Genomic DNA, 7,767 nt, shown 5'->3' with positions numbered 1-7,767 from the left:
CTGAGCACCACACTGAGCACACGTTAAGCTGGTTCTCTGACTTTGTTCAGCACGACTGCTTGTTGCAGTTGAGCTCAGAGCTGGAGATGATCTCCATATTCTACTGCACTAACTAGTCCGAAACTTAGTACACAGTACACACTTTCTAAATGAAGTCAGGCTGTTAAAAAATTAAACCAGCGCCCTGTCAAAGAAACGTACCCCGGTCTCTCGCGCGACAAGCGAGGTTTCTCAGCACTGTACTAACGAGGAGCGCTTGGCCGCATCTGAGTGTGAGCTCAGTTTACTGTCAGCAGACATTTCCTCTTTTCCAAAGACGTTTTCACCTGCTCTCAGCTTTTTAAAGACGATCATAAACGCTCAAGAAGTAATTCATGTCAGTTTGAAGTCTGTTTCTGTTGTCTCAGCTCTTGATAAAGAAAAGCCGTGCGTGGGAGACTCCCTCTCTGAAGAAGTTTGCCGTCACCCTGCGAGGGAGAAGAGCCATCAATCACCGAGGCAACCACTGAGACAGTTAACATTGAACACGTGAAATCCGAGATGTTGTGATATTTTTTCCCGCTTAAGGCTTCTATCGTTTCTACTCTAACGAGAAACACCTCTTTATTAGAAGTGAGATTTTAACAAACGTCTCCAGGGGTAACTGCGACCTGAACGCAACGCCTTAGACCACCAGCCATCTTGCCTGTGGTACTTACAGTATAATGAAGTATATATTTTATTTCTACTCGTTGATAAGAAAAGTGAAATCATGTAATTAGGGATATGTCTTTTTTTCATGGGGAAAACTAGCCCGAGCAAATGTAAAGTTTAGAGCAGCGCTCAATAAAAATAATCAGAAACCGAAAGCGCTTCTTATACGGATCAGTATATTCCAATACCACTGGTTCTGCAGAAGAAATAAGAAAAGCCGAACTCAAAGCACTGTGTTGCCATTACGGCTACTCCATCTGCAGCTGCTTTAAGATTACTCACACTGTGTTGCCATTAAGGCTACCTAGTTAAAAAAAACTTATCGTCACCTTTTTGAACGTGATTGTTAGACACCCGTTAAATCTCAACCGAGGTTTCTTGAGAGATCGTTCAGCGAGCGAGTAATAAAAAACTACTTCGCTTCTAACCTCTGCTGTCGCTGTAAACTCGGACGTGATGTTCTGCAGATGTGCAGTGTGCCTTTCCTCTCGTCGTATTCAAGAGCACTCACTGTGTGAGCTCCTCACTGCGTGTTCTGTACTCTACTGTGATTTAATTTAGATGATTACGTGGAGTAGAGTGACAAGATCTACTTGAACATTTTCGGTTTGTGAAATGAAACACTAAATACACTACTGTAAATACAAGTAATGGACATTTAAAATAACCACAGTACAGCTAGAAGAGTGAAAGATAAAAGACTATTTAGAATGACATTCACAATAGACTTAAGAACAGCACAACCGCCCGAACAGGGACTTGAACCCTGGGCCCTCAGATTAAAAGTCTGATGCTCCACCGACTGAGCTATCCGGGCTCTGAAAGAAAGTCGACACTGTCGAGATCCTCGCAAGTCACGTGTCTCTTGTGCCGAAGCGCAGTCATACCTGACCCGTCTGGAATGACCACTGACAGACTTTATCCAGAAGCGACGGCACCACTCCCAGTAGAATGAGTGAGAAATACAGCATGACATGGGTAGATAAGGGGCTCCCACAATCCATCTTTCCTCACATTACTGATTTTTTTCAATAGCATTTTGACCTATTTTCACATTCAGATTTTTTTCACATTTAATAAAATCTTTTAATCAACAACATTAAAAAGAAAACAAATGGAACATTTTTTGGAACAATAATTAAAAAAAACTTTCAATGCCTTGGTTGTATACGTGTGCACACCCTTTATAAAGGGAGTTGCAACAGTGCTGAAATCTAAAGAGCATTTCTGTAGAGAAAACAGCATTTTTTCTGCCTTGATGTTAAGCTTAGGGAGCCTGTCTTTTAGAAATTCTATTTCTTAACACCTTGCACAGCCTCTCGACAGACTAACAAATATTTTTTGGAGAAATTGGCTCACACACCGGAAGACACTAACGTTTATCTACGTTAGAGTATGTGAATAACAGTTTAACCGAAAAAGTTTGCAATTGTGATTTTGTTAAAATTCAATAAATCGTCTATCAACAGTTAGAAATTATTAAGAAATTGTTTTATTTCATAAACTATAAGACAATTAAGAGAGTTTATAGGTCATATCCGTCGCTTATGTTCTTTTAACTCTAGCGTTCAGGATCCAAACCCAGGTGCGGACGGTTGTGTTTCTTGAATCTCTTGTAATCATCAAAAGTCGATGTGTAGTCCTTCAGTACTTTCTCGAGTTGTGCCATGGATATTTTATACGATCCATACTTGTCATGCTCTTTTGCATTTTCCTTAACAAACGGAAAAAAGTTCAAAGTGTGTTTATGGCTGTGCTTCACATATACACGAGAGCAGTTGTAACAGTACAGGACACGCAGTGAGGAGTTCGTGAAGCTTTCAGTTTAGTGCGGAGTTCAGAAGGAGGATTCGCTCGCTGAATGATCTCTCAGGAAATCCCGGGTGAGATTCAACAGGTGTTTTCTGCAACAGCCACGACAAGTGTGAAGCAATCTCTGGATTTCTTGAATTTGAACTAAATTATTAGTTCAAATAATTTAGGATTTAACAGTACTAAATGAGGTACATTTAAAACAGCAGCGCAACTCTCTAGCACGTCGAGTGTGCCTGCATTTAATTGTGTAAACCTGGCTCTCTCTGAACACGAGCAAAGAGTTCTCACTCAACAGAAAATTGCCATGTGAGTACTGTAATATAAAGCACCTGGAGGTGGCAAGGATTGAACCTGGGACCTCATACATGCGATGCGCTCTACCACTGAGCTACATCCCCGATGCGAATACTTATGGAACAGACTTAGAGATGTGCAGAGAATGCCTGCAGTTTCCCACTTTCGCGTTTCCTCTACTGAAGAGTAAATTCATGGGAATGAAGAAATAAGGAAGGAAAAATAATCGCATCGAAGCTTCAAGAGACTGGGCAAAAATTAATCTGTTATTTTTGTATCCAGTCACACGTGCGACGATGGTTGATTCCCAGACGGGAGAGAGCTTTTTTTCTACCTCCTTACTCGACTGTCTTTCAATTCTGTTTTAATTGAAAGCTTTTTGCATCTTTTAAGTGCTCTTAATTAAACTATGCATAGAAAAACAGCAGTACTGATGATTTTCATGGACCGATGCACACTTGTTCTGTACAACTCGAGTGATAAAGCCCTGTCTGCAAATATTGTAGAAGAACGTAAAAGGGTGAAACAACGCCCCAACCACAGGAATGGTAACAGGAAGGATCGTGTTGTTATGTGATAAGTCCGTTTGAGATGTCTTGTCGATGCACACAGGCGGTAGAGCTGAATAATTTACTTTTAGTGGTGTTTTTAAACAAAGATGGAACATGTTATTTCTGTACCAGGAAGAAAGGAGCAGACTTTAACTTTAAGAGGCAAAAACGACACCTTATCAAAGCTAATATTAATTAAAATGACATCACAACAAAAGAGTGGAGCCTTGAGTGAATAAAATTAGTTTTCATTGGACGTCTGTGTCTCCATAACTTTGTAGGTGAAAGAGAGGATTGTGATAATTTGCAGGTGCTTCTCTGAAGTGCGTTGGTGGTACAGGCGCCTTCCAAATAATTGAGTCGGGTTTGAATCCCAGCCAGTGCAAACCCAAATCTTTTCAAGATAATCTGTGATCTGCTAACACATCTTTTGAAACACTACGACAGGTAACACCCCGTGTGAAACATCATGAGCATCTGTTAAACCTCTCTACCTGCCCGTTCCTCACACAGACATGACAAGGGTCTAAAGGGACATTTTGAGCCGTAGAAACATTTTGTCATTCCGTACTTTCCAGTGCAGTCAGGCCAGTTCCACTTCAACTGCGCCCGACAACGGAGGTCGTTTTGAAAACAACGAGAGTAAAGGGACACTGCACGTCTGCAGAACATCACGTCCGAGTTTAAGGACAGCAACATCAGAGACTGGAAGCTAGGGAGTTTCAGGTCTGTGTTTTTATGATAGGTTCAAGAAAGTCTGAATACCTTTGCAAGAAGTATTTCAGAATCCCAGTCAAATCCAGTACGAATGCCGCATAGATCTGCATTGTACAATTAGAATACTGTTTTTCCGTTGAATCAAACACGCCTTATAAAGCATTTCTAAAACAGGAGAGATCGTTAGGGAATGCGTCTTCCTGTAAAAATAAAATGACTTCAAGGGCACTATAAGCAGAGGCGTGAAAGCCTGCTCCACAGAAGAACTATAGCCAGAGATGCCAAAGAGGTCGAGATTTTCACCAAGTGAGAGAAAGCATCTCAGAAAATGAAGTTGCGGTCGTTTCCACACATCATAACACCACTAGGTCAGACCACAAGAGCTGAAGAACTGCTGTCGTGAGTAACGCGGCCGAGCGCTCTAAGGAGCTGGCTTAAACCTCCAGTCTCTCCAGGAGCATCTGTTGGAGTCACACTGCTCCTTGTTAAGAATCCCTTTTATTGTTGTTGCTGCCTCCAGGCGATGTAAACCAGATTCAGAAAAAAATAATTTGAACAACATTATTCCTCTGTTTGCGCGAAGGCGTGGTGGCCAAGTGGTAAGGCGTCGGTCTCGTAAACCGAGGGTTTTGTGTTCAAACCCCACCTGTGCCTGTTTCATTTGTCACTACTTCCCTTTAGTTTCAAAGTCTTCAAAAAACTCGCAATGTAGGAGTCTCAATAGTAAGAGAACATAACTGTCGCATACCGTTTCCACGATGTATTCAGCGACGCGAATGAAATATTTTAGTGCTGGCTCAAATGCAAGGAATTTCAGAAAAACCTGGAAAAGAAACGCTTGCAGTAAATGACAGATTTAAAGCGTGTAGTCAGTATGAACAGAACAACGCAATGCTCTGTAAAAACGATCTGAAGCCGCAATTACTCTTTTATCCGGGCAGTTCATTCCGATACGATGTTTCCGCAGAATAAATGAAATGCCGAACTCCAAACATGTTGTTGCCATTATTGTTACTCCTGCTGCTGTAGTTTTAAGCTTTAATCAGTGGGTATGTAATGTTGTAAAGGGGCTGGACTACTTTGTTCAGTCCAAATTCCATTATGTGAATTTATGCTTTTTTAATATAAGCATTAACAATACAATGCGTGCTCAAAAAACATTACTTATTAGCTTAAGAAGCGGCAGTGTTTTGACAAAGTGTGGTATTCGAACAGTAAATGCTGAAGTGTTTAATACTTGCTTGTGAGCAGATCTCCCTCGATTTAGACAAACTCTTGTTTGGCCGATGATTTCAGATCAAAATCTGAATCAAGTGGAAAGAAAGCTGAATTACGCAAAGGTCATATAAGGCACTGGGTATCACTCTTACGCCATCAGGTCATGCTAGGAGGATTGGGGGGATCAAATTGACACAGAGGGACCCAATGTGGGGGCTGAACCCACAGTTCTGAGATTAAGAGATTCATGCTCTATTGACTGCGCCTATATAACTCTTGTGCTACAGCAGTAATGTTTCTGGGTGTGGATGAACATGACATAATAGGCTGACAGCAGGAACACGTGGCCCACAGGCAGTGACAGTATCGCTATCACATTTGGCTGCAGTATATTGTGTTGAGAGCAGCAATAACTTTCCTGCAGAGATGGGAGTGCCTTTAATACAGCTCTTTCAATCGGACAGAGTAACAGGAACGGACCAAAAGTTTCTGCTGTGGATCCATCTCCACGTGGGGGAAAGAGACAGTAAAATAGCGATGAAGAAACAGAAAGAATTGTGCTCGCTGCAAAGTAGGAAAGAGGTGGTCAGACACATAAAACAGCTTGGTGATAATTTGCAGCGACAGTTTTATGTTATTTAGTACACGGATTTCTCTTCATGTTCCTTAAGATGTGTAATTTGTATGATGGTTGTATGAGAACAGTTTCTTCTAAAGTCCTGTCAATTGACAGTGGAGAGCTAGCTGGTGCTATCTTCAAGAAGACTTTCTTTAAGGCGATTACAAGTTTCTTGAACAAATCTGTGTCAGATTTTTAAAATAATTTAGCTAATGAGCAACGAGAGTATAAATTAATTCTCCCACCCTCCATTCAAAGATAAAACTCCATGTGCGAGTCTAAGTTTCTTTGTAGCTACTGATGTTTGTCATTATTGGACATTCCCGGTGATATTGACTAAGGAGCTCAATTTTTACGTGTTGTAGTTTAACATGTGCAAAACATTCGTATCCCCTGCAAATATCGGCAAGGTCAGTGATATTCTCAACAATGTGTGCCATTGCAATTCATGCCATACTTTTTCCCAATGTATTCTGACATGCCAAGATCAGAGGGTCATATTTAAAAAACTGGTGCATTAAAATTTTTTGTACTTCAGGATTTTGATAGTCTGTTACATTGTCTTTCACACGTCGGTGTCAGAACTGTGAGACATTTTCATAATCGGGGGGAAGGCCGTAGCAATAAGCAGAAAGTGCAATCACCCTTTCCCAGTGTAAGTCCGTGTTGTGATGAGTTTCTAAAATTGGTTTGCGATTTTCTGAAATATATTCCATACAAAAATATAATTTGGACAGCCGCTATTTATTTGGATATTCCCTTTCACTGAAGATGTCTACAGTATTCCAGCCGGATTAGTACTGATCGACGAGAGCCATCTACAGGCGAAAGGCGACATAACATCACAGCAGCAGCATTTAAGGCGGAACGAAAAACGCGAATAAGATGCCAACTTCAGCCTTGTAGCAGACCCTGGGAGGCACGCTCAAAATAATCATCTTTCCCAGTACTTCAGAGTCATATTTAGAGCGCTTTACTGCAATTTTATGTGATTGATAGGAGATGTGAAGCCATCGAGCCTGTACTGCCATTTCTCATGCTTTCTCTCAGTGTCGGAGCTGCAATTGCTGTAAAGGAGGCGACTTGAAAATGAAACGTGTAATCACCTTACAGAGGGTCTTCACGACGGGGTGCGTCAGCAAGTTCTCCATTATTGTCAATTTACTGGACTTCTGAAGAAACCTAGCTACAACGAAAATACAAACTGCACAGTTTAAGGCACATGAAGAGAAATCAGTGTGCTGATTGACTCAAAAAATGTCGCTACAAATAATCTGCCAGGCTGATTTACTTGTTCGACCACCTCCCTCCGTCCCCCTTTGCTGTTAGCACAATTCTTTCAGTTTCTTTTCTTGTATTTTCCTTGCTATTTTAGTGTTCCCCATGTGGAGATGGATCCACAACCGAAACTGTTTTCACCCTGTGTTTCTGCAGCGTCAGTCTGTATAAGGATCACATCTTGCACAGCTCCAGTGGCGCAATCGGTCAGCGCGCGGTACTTATACAGCAGTGCATAGTGGAGTTATGTCGAGGTTGTGAGTTCAAGCCTCACCTGGAGCAGTGTCTTTAGCTACTGAAAGCAACTGTCGAGTTTAGATACTCTTAGGTATTTGATGGAGATAAACTAACATCAAATGAACAAATAAAGGTTTATTTTGAGTCACAATCAAAGAAGGCTCCACAGCTGAAACATTGTGTTTCCTTCTCTTTTCAGCATGGAATAAACCTTGACTTTTCCTTTGAAGCCCATGCATGCTGACGCAGCTCCCTACTAAAATTACACAGTTGTGTACCTCCAACTGACCTGTACACAAATATATGAGAGAGGTCTACTGAGACGAGAGGAGCACTGAAGACTTG

General features: G+C 41.4%; 2 non-coding genes across 2 annotated transcripts; one reads left to right on the top strand and one right to left on the bottom strand.

The window, feature by feature from the left end:
* Positions 1 to 1,437: 1,437 nt before the first annotated feature.
* Positions 1,438 to 1,510, bottom strand: trnak-uuu (transfer RNA lysine (anticodon UUU)). Its single transcript has one exon. It is a non-coding gene; the product is annotated as a tRNA-Lys (tRNA).
* Positions 1,511 to 7,373: 5,863 nt separating this feature from the next.
* On the top strand, positions 7,374 to 7,467 carry trnai-uau (transfer RNA isoleucine (anticodon UAU)). The gene is made up of 2 exons: positions 7,374 to 7,411; positions 7,432 to 7,467. It is a non-coding gene; the product is annotated as a tRNA-Ile (tRNA).
* Positions 7,468 to 7,767: the final 300 nt, after the last annotated feature.

Source organism: Atractosteus spatula (genome assembly GCF_055471065.1).
Source record: "Atractosteus spatula isolate fAtrSpa1 chromosome 10 unlocalized genomic scaffold, fAtrSpa1.hap1 SUPER_10_unloc_5, whole genome shotgun sequence".
In the NCBI taxonomy this organism is placed as follows: Eukaryota; Metazoa; Chordata; class Actinopteri; order Semionotiformes; family Lepisosteidae; genus Atractosteus; species Atractosteus spatula.
Note: the sequence above shows the minus strand (reverse complement) of the source record. Positions and strands in the feature narration are given on the sequence as shown.